Genomic DNA, 12,724 nt, shown 5'->3' on the forward strand with positions numbered 1-12,724 from the left:
ATGTCCGGGACCTGCAGGGATGCCTGACTTGATTCTGGGTGATTACAATTTATCCAGTCGAGTCACTTTAATTGTAACAAGCTAATTACATTGTTTCATTTGGCTTTAACAAAAGAAAAAGAGACAGGAAACTGGATGTGGCTCAGGGCCCCCGGAACAGACCGCTGCCTCTCCCCAGGCTGGGACGGACGTGGCCAAGGCAGTGGGTGCAGCTTTCCCTGTCTGCTCAAAGGGCGGTGGAAGACTCCAGAGGAAGGGCAGGCAGTGGCCAGGGAGCCGGAGGCGGCTGCCTTCCTGGAGAAGGCTGCCCACTCGCAGCCCTGCCAGGGGTGGCAGGAGGACTTTTCATTCTGGCCAGGAGTTGGCCCAGTGGCAAGCCTCACCTTGAGAGATCAGACCACCTTTCAGAAGGGCCCTGTCCACTTGAGCCTTTCTTGACCGCAGGCTGATGTCTTTGAGGACCCACCATGTATGGATTTGTGTAGACGTGGAGTGTTTCTGGCTAATTCTGCAGGTTCTTCCCAGCACTGATTGTTGAGGCCAGTAAGAATCTAGTGGAAGGTCCCCCGTGGTCACATAGGGGGACATGCAGAAGTGGGCAGGAGAGCAAAGGGCAGACAGACAGTAAAGGGAATTGAGGAAGATTCCATAAAGTGGGGAGGATCCTTTATGAACTCATTCGTTAGGGTTGTGTTTTTATTTCTGTGATCAATGAGAAACATTTGTGCATTTGAACTGAAAGTAGCTGTTTTCTCTTACAGTTGTGACTGCTTGCCAGAGAGAGAGAGAAGGTGCTTAGATTTACAATTGTGCTCAGTATTTTAGCAGAATGAGAGTCCTAGGAAGCACAGGGCCTCACTCACATTAACAAATGACCATTCCTCCTAACAGAGTTACAGCAGAAGCAGAATTAAAGTGTTTGCTACAAGGCATGACTCCAATCTGGCTACAAAGTCCACAATGTTGCCAAACACTCTTTTTCTAGTAATTTTCTTTGGTTCACCTTCTCCCGGCACCAGAGTCTACGACCTTTCCACCCCTGAGTCTGGGCCAGACAAAACCTGTGACTTCAGCTGCCTAACAGAAGACAATAGATTCAACCCCAAAGTCTGGAAACTAGATTCATGGCCCAGTAATGTCAGCAAATCAATTAATCAACACATATTTACAGAGGTTCATTGAGATGCTGTAATCATCACAGTCTCTTCTTCCCAGGTGATTATGTTCCGAAGACAGAAATATAGCTTAAGTGTTTTCAAAGGGGCTACGTGGAGGGCTCAGAGGAGGTGTGAGGGGAGAGATATCTGCAGAGATGGTAGTCAGTATACATATTACTCAAGTTCATTGTTGAAGGGGCCGGATTCCAGGTGAAGTACACACTGAGCTGGGTCAGAGCTGTGGTCCAGATCTGATTCTGTTACAAAGGATGGTCACTTGTCAGCACCAGGGTTACAGGTAGGATGGAAAGAACATAGCCAGAGGCCCGGACTCCTGTGGGGGGAGAGATGGCTGGAAAGAGAGTGGCAAAGGCAGGAACAGCCTCTAGTGAGCCAGGAGCAAAGGCAGAAGAGAGGGGTTTGCTGCCAGCCTTGTAGTGCTAAATAAGTGAAGCCAAGGGCATGGGCTTCCCCATCAAGTCCACCATGTGTAAACAGCACGTCAACCTGCAATGCACGTCTGCACAGCCGTGAGCCCAAAGCTCCTGCAGGTGGACACAGTGAGCAGCTGACCAAGACGGTCTGATGTCAGCAGGCTTCGGGATGACGCGCTGCTTGGTGAGTGTGGAGACGCTGGGGTGCCCGTGGAGCAGCCTTTTGAAAGGAGAATGCTGTGTCTCGCTGGGTGAGCAGGAGGAAGAGAGTTGCGGAAGGAGGAACAGGGTGGCAAAGGCGTGGAAGGCAGAGCCCCACAAAGCGGGATCAGGAGCTGGGCGCACAGCTGAAGCAAGGCCTCCGTGATGCTATTAATAGAACCACCTGGCTCTGAGTTCTAGGTCAGCAGTTTCTTCTGCTGGCTGGACGTGCAAAAGAGGAAACCTTGTATCATACCCAGCATGGGGTCGCACCATAGGAGGTACCCCAACAAATACATATGTGAGAAAACAAGGAAGGGAGGGAGGAACGGAAGGAAGAACACAGCACATGGTTGGAATCAGGAGATGAAGTTTCTACTTCCACTACCAACCAGCTGGGTGGTTGAGATCATGTCACTTAAGGGCTCAGAACCTGTTCCCTAGTCTGCCAGAGGGGAAGGGAATGGGGCAGGAGGACAACAGGATATTTGAAATGAACCTTCCACACCCAGGTCTCTGAATCAAGAATCTGGTGTATTTATGTCTCACTAGGCGGTGTCAGTCCCTGCATAGAAATCCTGCCCCGCACTGGGGTGAGTGGTTGGTACAAAAAGAAAAACAAAATTGAGGCTGCCGCTTCTGCCTGAATTCTCCAGCTCTAAGTAAATTAGAGCCAGATGCCCAGTTCCTCATCGCTCCATCAGATGACTCCACGGAGTAATTATAATACTTTATGGGCATTAACTCACTGATTCTCACCATGCCCTGGGAGGCAAGTGCTTAGGATCATTATCCTCCCTGCATCCAGGGAGGGGGCGCATCTGATTCTCTCCACGCGTGCATCCCAGCAGCACCTGTCCCCCAAATGCACTGGGAGGGGAATGCCAGGACCAGCCGCACTCCAGCAAGATGGATGGGCTGGAGAAAAGGTTCTGGGAAAGGGAGAGCAGTGATGGGGGGAGGAAGGTCCAACAGCAGAGGGATGAAAGACATGCATCAGGAGGGAGGGAAATTGGCTGAACTCGACTCAGTGATGACCGAGGCGAGTGGAGAACCAGTTACAAATACTGGAAAATCTAGGCTTAAAAGAGGGAAGGAGAGAGGGAGAAAGCACTAAGGCCAACCTGGGGAGGTGGTGTGGAACCAAGAGCAGGGTGCAATCATGATGAGGTGATGGGGCCAAGGGGCAGCCCTGGGGGTTGCTGAATGGAGACTTCCAGAAAGTATCTACCAGCTCTTTTGTTCCCCCACTCAAAGCCTTCCTCATTTGGGGGCAAATCTTAAATCCCTCCTCATCCCAGGAAGTCCTACAATTATTAAATTTTATAGTTGAAGCCAACGTTAGAGTTTAGATTAATCACCTTATTTTATTGATCAGGTAACTGAAGCCCAGAGAGGGAAAGTAAGTGACCCAAGGTCACACAGCAAGTGGGTAGAGTGTCTGGGACTGGATCACACATCTCCTAATTCCCACTGGCCTGATCGCACCTTCGTCTCTCTTCTCTGAATCCCTTCTCATATTTAACAGGAACCATATCACCTGGCACTTGCCTTTATGCTCTAATACAATTTTTTCATTCTGTTTCCAAGTAAATCAGAAAACCGTTAAGTGGCAGCACCATTCCTTGGGCATCCCTCGTGGCACCCTCGAAGCCCAAGCCAGGGTTAGGCACGTGGGGTGGGGAAGGGTGGTGTTCAGCTTGACGGGAGCATAGGCAAGGGGCTGTGGCAGAGCCCGCCAAAGACGCCGAGTCTCCTGGAAGGAAATTCAGAAATACCAGGCACTGGGAGTCAGCCCGAGAACAAGCCAGGAGGAGAAAGACAAAACCATGAACATCTCCATTGACATTTCCAAACATACCAGCCAAGCAGCCCCAAAGACATTAGGGCAGATGAGGATCTGTGAACAAATGGGGTCTCTGGGCACCAGAAAGCAAGTGATACCACAATCGATGAAAGATACAGGACTCTGTTCCAGCATTTCTGTGACCTCAGAATCATACTTAAGTCCCTGGTCACTCTCAGTGTTCACTTATAACATCTCCCCGTTTTCAGGTGCTTGTTGAAAGTGAAGCCCATTCTCGTGGTCACAGAGCATGGTGACTAAGCACGTAAACTCACAAGCCAGACCAACCTTTGCATGAACCTCAGTTTGACCTTTACTAGCTGTGTGACCTTGGGAAGGTTCCTGAACTACTCTGTGCCTCTAATTCTTCATCAGTAAAATGAGAGTAATAATTGTATCGGACTCATAGAACTAGATGAGTTAAAGGAGTTAATACATAAAAACTCACTCAGAAAAAGTCCTGACATTTACTATGCACTCAGTAAATATCAGCAAGTCTTACTACCTTGTCTCCTCACTGATTTTGTTGGGTTGCAAAAACCATCCACTCGTTCACTCTCTAAGAAACATTTAAGCACCCATTCTGTGCCTGGCACTGCAACAGGTGCTGAGGACCCACAAGTCAAAAGAACCAAGTCCCCACAACCCAGAGGCTGGAATCCAGCAGAGGAAATCAGCTGACACAGCAAGTGTTATATCCAGATGGGGAGAGGCCACCGAGTAGGACATTTGCTCCTACATATCTTTGGACGCTGGCTTGCAAAGGGGCTGCATTTGCACTAGCTGTTCCTCGAGCACTTCGAGACCCCACAACCTGCTACTGAACCCTAAGATTGACTTCATACAGCAGGCTCTGTCCTCCAAGGGTGTCTGTTCCAACACAGAGCACAGAGGCATGGTTCAAATGGATGCGCAGAGGCTGAGCAGGCATTTGAGTTGGAAACTGAAAGCATAACTAGGCAAGATTAAATATGTACACTCCAGACAGGCGAGAGTAAGTGCATCAGTGAGATGCTGAACAAGGAAAGGGAGAGGAGTCTTCCTTTCTTTTCCTGGCAATTTGTAAAGGGTCCAGGCAGGAAGTGCAATTTTAAAAGGAAAGAAAATCAAACCAGAAATGTAAACACAGGCCCCTCCTGCCTACAGAAACTTGGCCTCTCTCACCAGCTGCGACCCCTGTGGGTCTCTCAGTTCCATGGCATCTTCAAATAGTTGACCACTGACGCGAACGTTAAAGTTGGAAAGTGTTAACTCACCCACCTGTCTCGTTTGAAAGATGAAGATACGGAGATCCAGGAGGGACATGCGGAGCGTCCAGGACCACACGCAGGTCAGCTCCGGAGCCAGGGCCAGAACTAGGTCTCTGGCTTCCCAGAGTGGACGGTCTGTCTGCTCACCCACATGCCTTCGCCAGGCGGTTGCCTTGTTTGCTTTGCCTGAGGTTCCGATTCCTTCAGAGAGCAGCAAGTTCAGCCCCAAGTAAGACTGGAATTGGAGTGGCCGAAGGGCAGGAGGCAGCAGGCTTGGCCAGTGTGCCAAGCAGCCGTCCAGGCAGCTCACTCCGGGGGACTAGAAAGGCCTCCACCCCCGGTCACTTGCTCTACAATCTCTCCATGTCTGATGTTTCTGGCAACAGGATTTTCCCAAAGCAAGGTCTTTAGGTGAGGGAGGCACTTGTTCCTGCTTCCCTTGAGGGCACATCACGTGGACTCGGGGTCACCCAAGCAAGACACACATGAACAAACAGCCACATACTGCCCCCGTGCTGGGCACTTAGTAGACATCACCTCTTTGAGTCTCCACAATTGCTACTAGTTTTAGTCCCACTTTACAGATGAGAAAACTGAGGATAAGCAAGATTAGTGACTTTGCCCAAGTCGCCCAGCTCTCCATCGGCAGGCACAGCGCGTTTGACTCGGGCCCCACACGGTCAGCCACTCAGCCACGCCGCCTCTGCTGCGTAACTGCTCTTTCTACCTAGATCCTCTTGTCCTATTTTCCCCTCAACACCTTCTCTGGTCCTTCTCTGACAACAATCTAATTCATGCCAAGGGGCGGGGGGAACTTCCTCAGCTATTGGAGTGTAGAACCCAGGGCCAAGCTGTGCAGGCCAGGCTCCCAGTGCTGGAGCGGGTGACGGTTCGCCTGCCGGGCAAGCTGTCCACACTGGGAGACACCCTAACGCTGGACTCACAGGGAACTGTTAGACCTGGCGGGGGAGAGTAGGGGATATTTCAGAAAAGGGAAAGAGCTGGAGAGGAAGTTTCTCTCTCCTCCCCAGCTCTCATCACGCTTCTACTTATTCTGTCTGAGCAGACAGATTTAGCCCACCTGTGCGTTATCATGTTTTAAATTGTTTTATTGGGGGTGGTTTTTCTCTTTGCCTTCTGCCTATAGGAGACCCAAAGACAGTTGCACCATGGCACTGAATGCCAGAAATCTCAAAGGTGGGGAGTCCTGCCCAGCTGGTCCCTCCCCTTCCAGGCACCCCCCATTGAGGCCACTCCCAGACTCACCCTCCAAAGACTGACCCAAGGCGGCCCCACCCTCCCCTCTCTCAGTGGCTTGGAGAGAGGCAGACATCCCATCCTGGCTGTCCGCACCTGCCATGCGATAGATGGCGGGCTCTAAATAATTAACGAGAATCATTTTGTAATGCGCTGACCCCTGAACATTGCACATCACTCATTCTGATACTCCCGTGCTCGCCTGCTCCCTCTCCGTCTCTCTCATTCCAACAGCTCAGCCCTCCCTCCTGGGCTCCCAGCAAACACCACTTCCACTGGCCCCTGCACATCTTACGAGCTGCATCACACTAGCAACGGAGCTTGGCCTCTGATTCTCCTTTGGTGACACAGTGGAATGGTGTGCATGGCTGGCTGGGGAAGGTGCTGATGTGGAGGCCGCCCCCTGTGTGAGCCGGGGAATGTCCAAAAGCTCTGGCTAGGGAGAAGCAACCAGAAGACTCATAGGCCTGAAAGACAGAGTCTGGGCACAGGCTGGGTGGCCCTCCCCTCCAGGGGCTTTCCCCTGGCTGGGGCAAGGAGACTTGCACAGGGAAATATTAAGAGATCTGTACAAGTTCCCCTGAATTTCATGCCAGGCCATTGGCACCCATCACCCCATGGGTACCCAGGCCTGAGAGGGGTGGGACATGAGAGAAAACGGAGGCCCTGCCTGGGCCCTTGTGACCCACCTGGGAGAAGGGGACTCGCACATGAAACTCTTAGAGAAAAATGCAAAGGTTTAGAACATTTCTGGAAGAGACACGCAGACACCGGTAATCCCAGTTCTCTCTGGAGACTGGAAACGGGAGAGGGCAGAGGAAGGAGAACAAGGTCAAGCTTTTGCTTTTCCCTTTATACACCCTGTGCTTCCGGAAGTTTTTGCAACAATGTACTTTTTGCAACTTTTTGCAACAAACAAACTTTCCAGTGTGTTTGGTTTTTTACTTCCTGTTAAGACAGAATAGCAACTTCTAAGCTCCTCTCATGTAGAACCAGAAGCTGGAAATCTATTACTTTTTATATTTTGTTTAACACTTTTATAAAAACTGACCAAATCAAGAACAGACTATATGCTGTTCTGAGGGTCTGTGCTGTGTGTCTTGTCGATTTCTGTGTTCCCAGCATCTAGAACATTCCCTGAGCAGCAGAGCACCTGAGATACCCAATCAAGAGTAGCTGAATGTGGAATAAAGATGGTGCTATTATGGGGTTCAAGCTAAAAGTGGGGAAGAATCAGAGGAAAGGGTGTGGGGTGGGACAATGACTATAAAAAACTTCAAGAAGGGACCAGAAAGGATTTAAATAAGCAGAGAGGTGGGGAAAGGATGGTCAAGGCGAGAGAGAAAGTGTCAGCCTTCAGGAAGCATTTTTTGACAGATACATGAATGAATGAATGAATATCCTGATCCAAGGCAGGAAGGTGGAAACGGGGAAAGAGCAGGGTCAGTGAATAAAGCGGCATGTTGACTTGCCTAAAGGCTCACCTGCTGTGCTCCAAGGTGGTCACCAGGCACTACAAAGCTGAGTGACCTGCCCACAGTCCAGCACACAGCAGCCAGAGCTGAGACCTGGTCTCCTCAGCCGACCCCACTGTTCTCTCCACTGCACTCCGCTGCCCCGACACCAGCAGCTCCCAGCCCCAAACGCTGTGGCCCCGGCTGCATCCCACTCACCTAAGAGGAGGAGGGCAATAGTAAACTGCACATTCTCACGCTCTGTTCCCTGAGATTAAGATTTAGTAAGCACTATGCAGGAATATGCATTTTTAATTGACAAATAATTGTATGTATTTATGGGGTACAATGTGATGTTTTGATAATTGTACATATACATTATGGAATGACTAAATCAAGCTAATTAATATCTCTATCATCTCACATACTTTTAATTTTCCGTGGTATGAACAGTTAAAATCTACTCTTTGAGCAATTTTGAAATATGCATTATAGTGTTATTAACTATAGTCACCATGCTATACCATAGATCATAAAATCTTATTCCTCCTATCTTACTGAAACCTGTACCCTTTGACCAATGTTGTTGTTACACTGCCTGGAACTGCTGCAGCTACTTTGGGACCATGAGGCAACAAGTATGAGAAAAAAAATAAAACTCCTAGGCTCAAGCAATCCTCCCTCCTCAACCTCGCAAGTAGCTGGGACTACAGGTGTGTGCCACAACACCCAGCTAATTTCTCTATTTTTGTAGAGACGGGGTCTTGCTCTTGCTCAGGCTGGTCTCGAATTCCTGGCCTCAAGCGATCCTCCCTTCAGCAACACCATATTTGTTGCCTCATGGTTTGAGCCTAAATAATGCCATCCCTAGGACTTGAAAACTCCAGGCCCTGGTGAGAGGCTGGGATGATTACATTGATGAGCTTCGAAAAGATTGCAGAGAAATAATGAAGCTGTAAACAACACAACTAGCATCCTCTTATCCTGGGCCCTGGTTGATTTTGGTGAGGTTCTTGATTTCATTTTTGCAGATCCCATCCTTGGCAAATTTGGGGTTCCCAAAAGCTTGGGCTTCAACATTCAGTTTGGCCTTTATAACGTCTCCCTGTCATCCCACCCAATCCCCTTCCCAGGGCACCCAGCACAGTCCTCTTGCCTTAGCCTCTCCTGTAATGTGAGAATGAGTATAGAGCTAGTAACACTTCCTTTTGATTCAATTCGGTATTTATCCAGCATGGAAGGCTCTGTGCTGGTATGGAGGTGGGGGAATAGGGCAAAGGTCTAGATGTTGCAGACAGATTTCTTAATCCCCATATCACAGTTGAGAAAACACAAGTCCAGAGAACTCAGTAAACTGGGCAGGTTCCATGATGCTCAGAGGCAGAACTGGGATTCCAAGCCTGGGTAATCTTGCTCAAAGCCTGGGATCTCACCACGGTACCCTCCCATCTTCCTGAAGGAGCCAGGCTAATGCTTCATTTAAGATGGCACATTTACAATAAGCCATCAGACTCAAAAGTTAAGGTTCAAATTGGCAATAATCTCCCACATTGGCCCGTGCTGAATGAGAGATTGCTAGGTAGGCAGATATAAATATAGACTTTATTATACCACATCACAAGGCAGGGGAGTTAATGTGGCTGGGAGAACATTCATTTCCACATTTCCTTACTTTTGCGTATCTTAATTTGCAACTTAATGTGGCATTACCATAATTTTTTGCATTATGTAATGATTAAAGTGAGGCGTATCATATTTATTGATTTATCTGATTTATTTAAAATGTAACCATTGCCCCAGGGCAGGTGCATGTACAAAATACAAATGCAACAGTTAAATTGAATCCGGTAGATAAATTCCCCATTAAGAGAAGACATTTCGGGACTGTCAAGACAATGAGAAATGTCTTCACAGCATCATCAGGAGAGAAGGAATCTTGAGAGGTCATCTGGTCCAACCCTCTGCCTCAGGCAGAATTGCTCCTAATCTCCCAAGACTGAGAACCAACTGAGATTTCTGACAATCTCTAGGGAGAGCCACATTCTCCCATGTTCTCCCACCTCTGTCTTCACCCCCAAGACCAATGTCTTTTCCCTGAGTCAAACCAGACTCTTTGTCCTTGGAATCCAGGCCCCCAACTTCTCACTCCCTGAGTTTATTAGAGTCACCCCACTCTCAAAGTCCGTTCCTCATGCCATTTCTTGTGTATCCATTTTTCATTCCGTACCCTCACCTCCTAAAAGACCCGTGCTAGGGCACCAGATTCTCATCTCAGAATCTCAGAGTCTTCTGGTGAGAAGGGGAACTGATCCGGCATCCCATTCAGAGCAGGAACCCCTGGGCACCCAGTCCTCGCCAGAGCCTTCTGAAGCTGAGGCAGCCACTGTCAATGGGGGGGGGGGCTCTAATTCTGAGTCTGGCACTGTGGGGACACCTACTCCCTGTAACTTGCTTCCAGCCCAGCCTCAGATCTCATTCTTTTCTCCATTCTTTTATTAGGACTTAGAAGCTTGGATTGAATTACATTGAGATTATGTTTCAAATCCTTCTCTCCACGCAAGAGCCCAAACAGCCAAAACATCCTGTGCAAGAAAGACCCCACGCACACTTCTCACCCTCCCTATCAACGCTGCCACAATTCCTTCCATGTGCTTCTCTTGTGAGGCCACTGAGCACCATCCTCTACAATATATATGCTTCAGTTTCCACGCTACAAAGCCATCTTTCCTTCATTTAATAATAGTAACAGCTTTATCACTAGTAGTATGATCATTATTGTTGAAGATGACATTTATGGAACGGTTACTACATAGGAAATGGAGTTTGTCCCAGCCCTATCAACTAACAACATGCATGTCTGGTCTTACCCAAGTCAGCCTTTTCATTTATAGAATGGATGGGTTGCCCTGGGCCAGAGTTTCTCGAATTTTTACTTTTGGCCATAGACCTCTTCCTTTAATGAAAGCTTACCGAGAAATCAAATTGTAAAACAACAAACACAGCATGAGCCTTATCCTTTAGCATTATCTATCTAAAGGAGCATTATCCTTTAGAATTCAGCCCCAATGTCCCTTCCTCCAGGAAGGTTTCCGTAGCATCTCCAGATTAGATAAGGCTCCCAGCACTACGCTCTTAACGCACCCTGTACATCTCCTTCTGCTCCTTATCACAACTGTCCTCACGCAATTCATGGAGCAATTGTCTTGGTTTCTGCATCTCACTGTAGACTTTCAGCCTACAGGGCTTGTGCCATGACTGTCCCCCTCACAGCTGCATCCCTAGAGCTTAGCAAAGTACAGGACTCTTAGTGAGTTCTCAGTAAATATGGAAGGAAGGAAGGAGAAAGAAAAGGAGGGAAAGAGGGAGGGAAGGCAAAATATTTATCCAATTATGTCCTCCCACTACTACCCAAGAGAAACCCTACTTAGATCATCTCTCTGGCTGGTTTTAAGCAGTACGAGGGCTCCTTCCTGTCATTCATCATTAGTGCTTTTCTTCAAAGCTCCTCCAATATGATAACCAGGGTTTTACTCTCCATAGCACAGTCTCGCCAGAGGAAGCACGGACTCAGCCTTAAGCCCTTTAGCGTGCATCCCAAGTGCCAAACTCCTTTCTTCCCTGTTCCACTGCTGCATCTGGGGGTGGGAAGGACAGCTGGGAAGCCACCTGTCTCTCCAGCTCTGCCAAGGCCAGGGAGGTGCCCCTCACCACCCAGAGTCCACCAAGAGTCTGTGATGACATGTCCGGATCTCAGCTCACCTCTTTCCCAGGGGTGACAGACCTTAGCTGCAGGCGTTTTGGAGGGGGGGTTCTCCCAGAGTGAGCAAAGGTAGGAATGACGTAGGTGAAGGCTGAGGAGGAGTCCGAAGAGGACAAGGAGAGAGTAGCCAGGCAAAGGAACAGGCGAAGAGACCAGGTCCAAGATGTCAAGGACTTTTTGAGAAGTCAAGAGGGGAAAGTCATGGGACTTGCTGACTTACCTTGAACATCAGATGGAGGCCCTAGGCCAAAATCTAAAGATGAAATAAGCAAAGAAAAATGTGAAGTATTGCAATTAAAGGAAACAAGGACAGTTGCACAGTAGCAAGCTGGGAAGGATGGCAGCTTACATAGAAAAGATGTGGGGTGGGCAGGGTTTAAGTTCACCACAAACTGAGTATGAATTCACAGTGTGATACAATTGCCAAAAAGAAAGCAAATTAAAGTCTTTACATGGTGTTAATAAAAATGTAACTTCTCTATCGAGGGAAGTGTTAGACCACATCTGCACTTCCTGTCCCTTCTTCTGGCCTCCACGTTTTACAAGGAGCATTGAACCTGGCAAGTGCCCAGAGAAACGCAGCGAGAAGGTGCTGGGAGCTGCCTTCCATGGGGGATGGTGGAATTAGAAATTCTCTGGGGCTCCTTGCAAGAACTTTGATATTCTTGGCTTGAACTGATAACTCTTCCCGCCCCTCTTCTCGGTCACGGGGCTTTGCTGAGGTGCAAGTCGATTATGCAGAGTGTGCGAGTGGTCGGAGTTGGTGGCGGCAGCTGCCCTTCCTCCTGTCTGTGTGTCTCCCCCTCTCCCGAAGCGGCCCTCTGATGGAGTAGAACTCCTCTGCAGCTCTGCTGAATCCACCGTCCTCCAAACACAGGCTTCCAAAGCTGCGGGACTGATTCTACCTTGCTTCTAACTTCCTTCCAACTGTCTGCCTTCTTGTGCGGAAATATCTGACAAGAACAAAGAGCCAGGGCCTTGCAGAGCCAGGCTCCTTCTCCAAATGAATCTCCATTGCAGAGGTTTAGTGATCAGGAAACCAGGAATTTAGCGATGGGACCACAGCCTCCAGAACCAAGACTCAAACAAAAAAAAATATTTTTTTCAACATCTAAGGAGAGTTCCTAAACATCCTGAGACCAAGGACACTAGGTCCCGATTAACCCCACCTATGTCATTCCCATGTGTGCCCTTGGGCCCACTAACGCCTGAACACCAAGGGAATCCTTCTTGCTCTCCTCAAACAGTGAGCATTTCTTGAATACCCTCTATGTACTCCTTATGCAAGGGGCATGAGGAGAATAAAAAATAGCTCTTCTCACACATGGCTGGTAAGCGCATAAAGTATAGTAGTCTGATAACTTT

This window comes from Eulemur rufifrons, chromosome 5, assembly GCF_041146395.1.
Source record: "Eulemur rufifrons isolate Redbay chromosome 5, OSU_ERuf_1, whole genome shotgun sequence".
In the NCBI taxonomy this organism is placed as follows: Eukaryota; Metazoa; Chordata; class Mammalia; order Primates; family Lemuridae; genus Eulemur; species Eulemur rufifrons.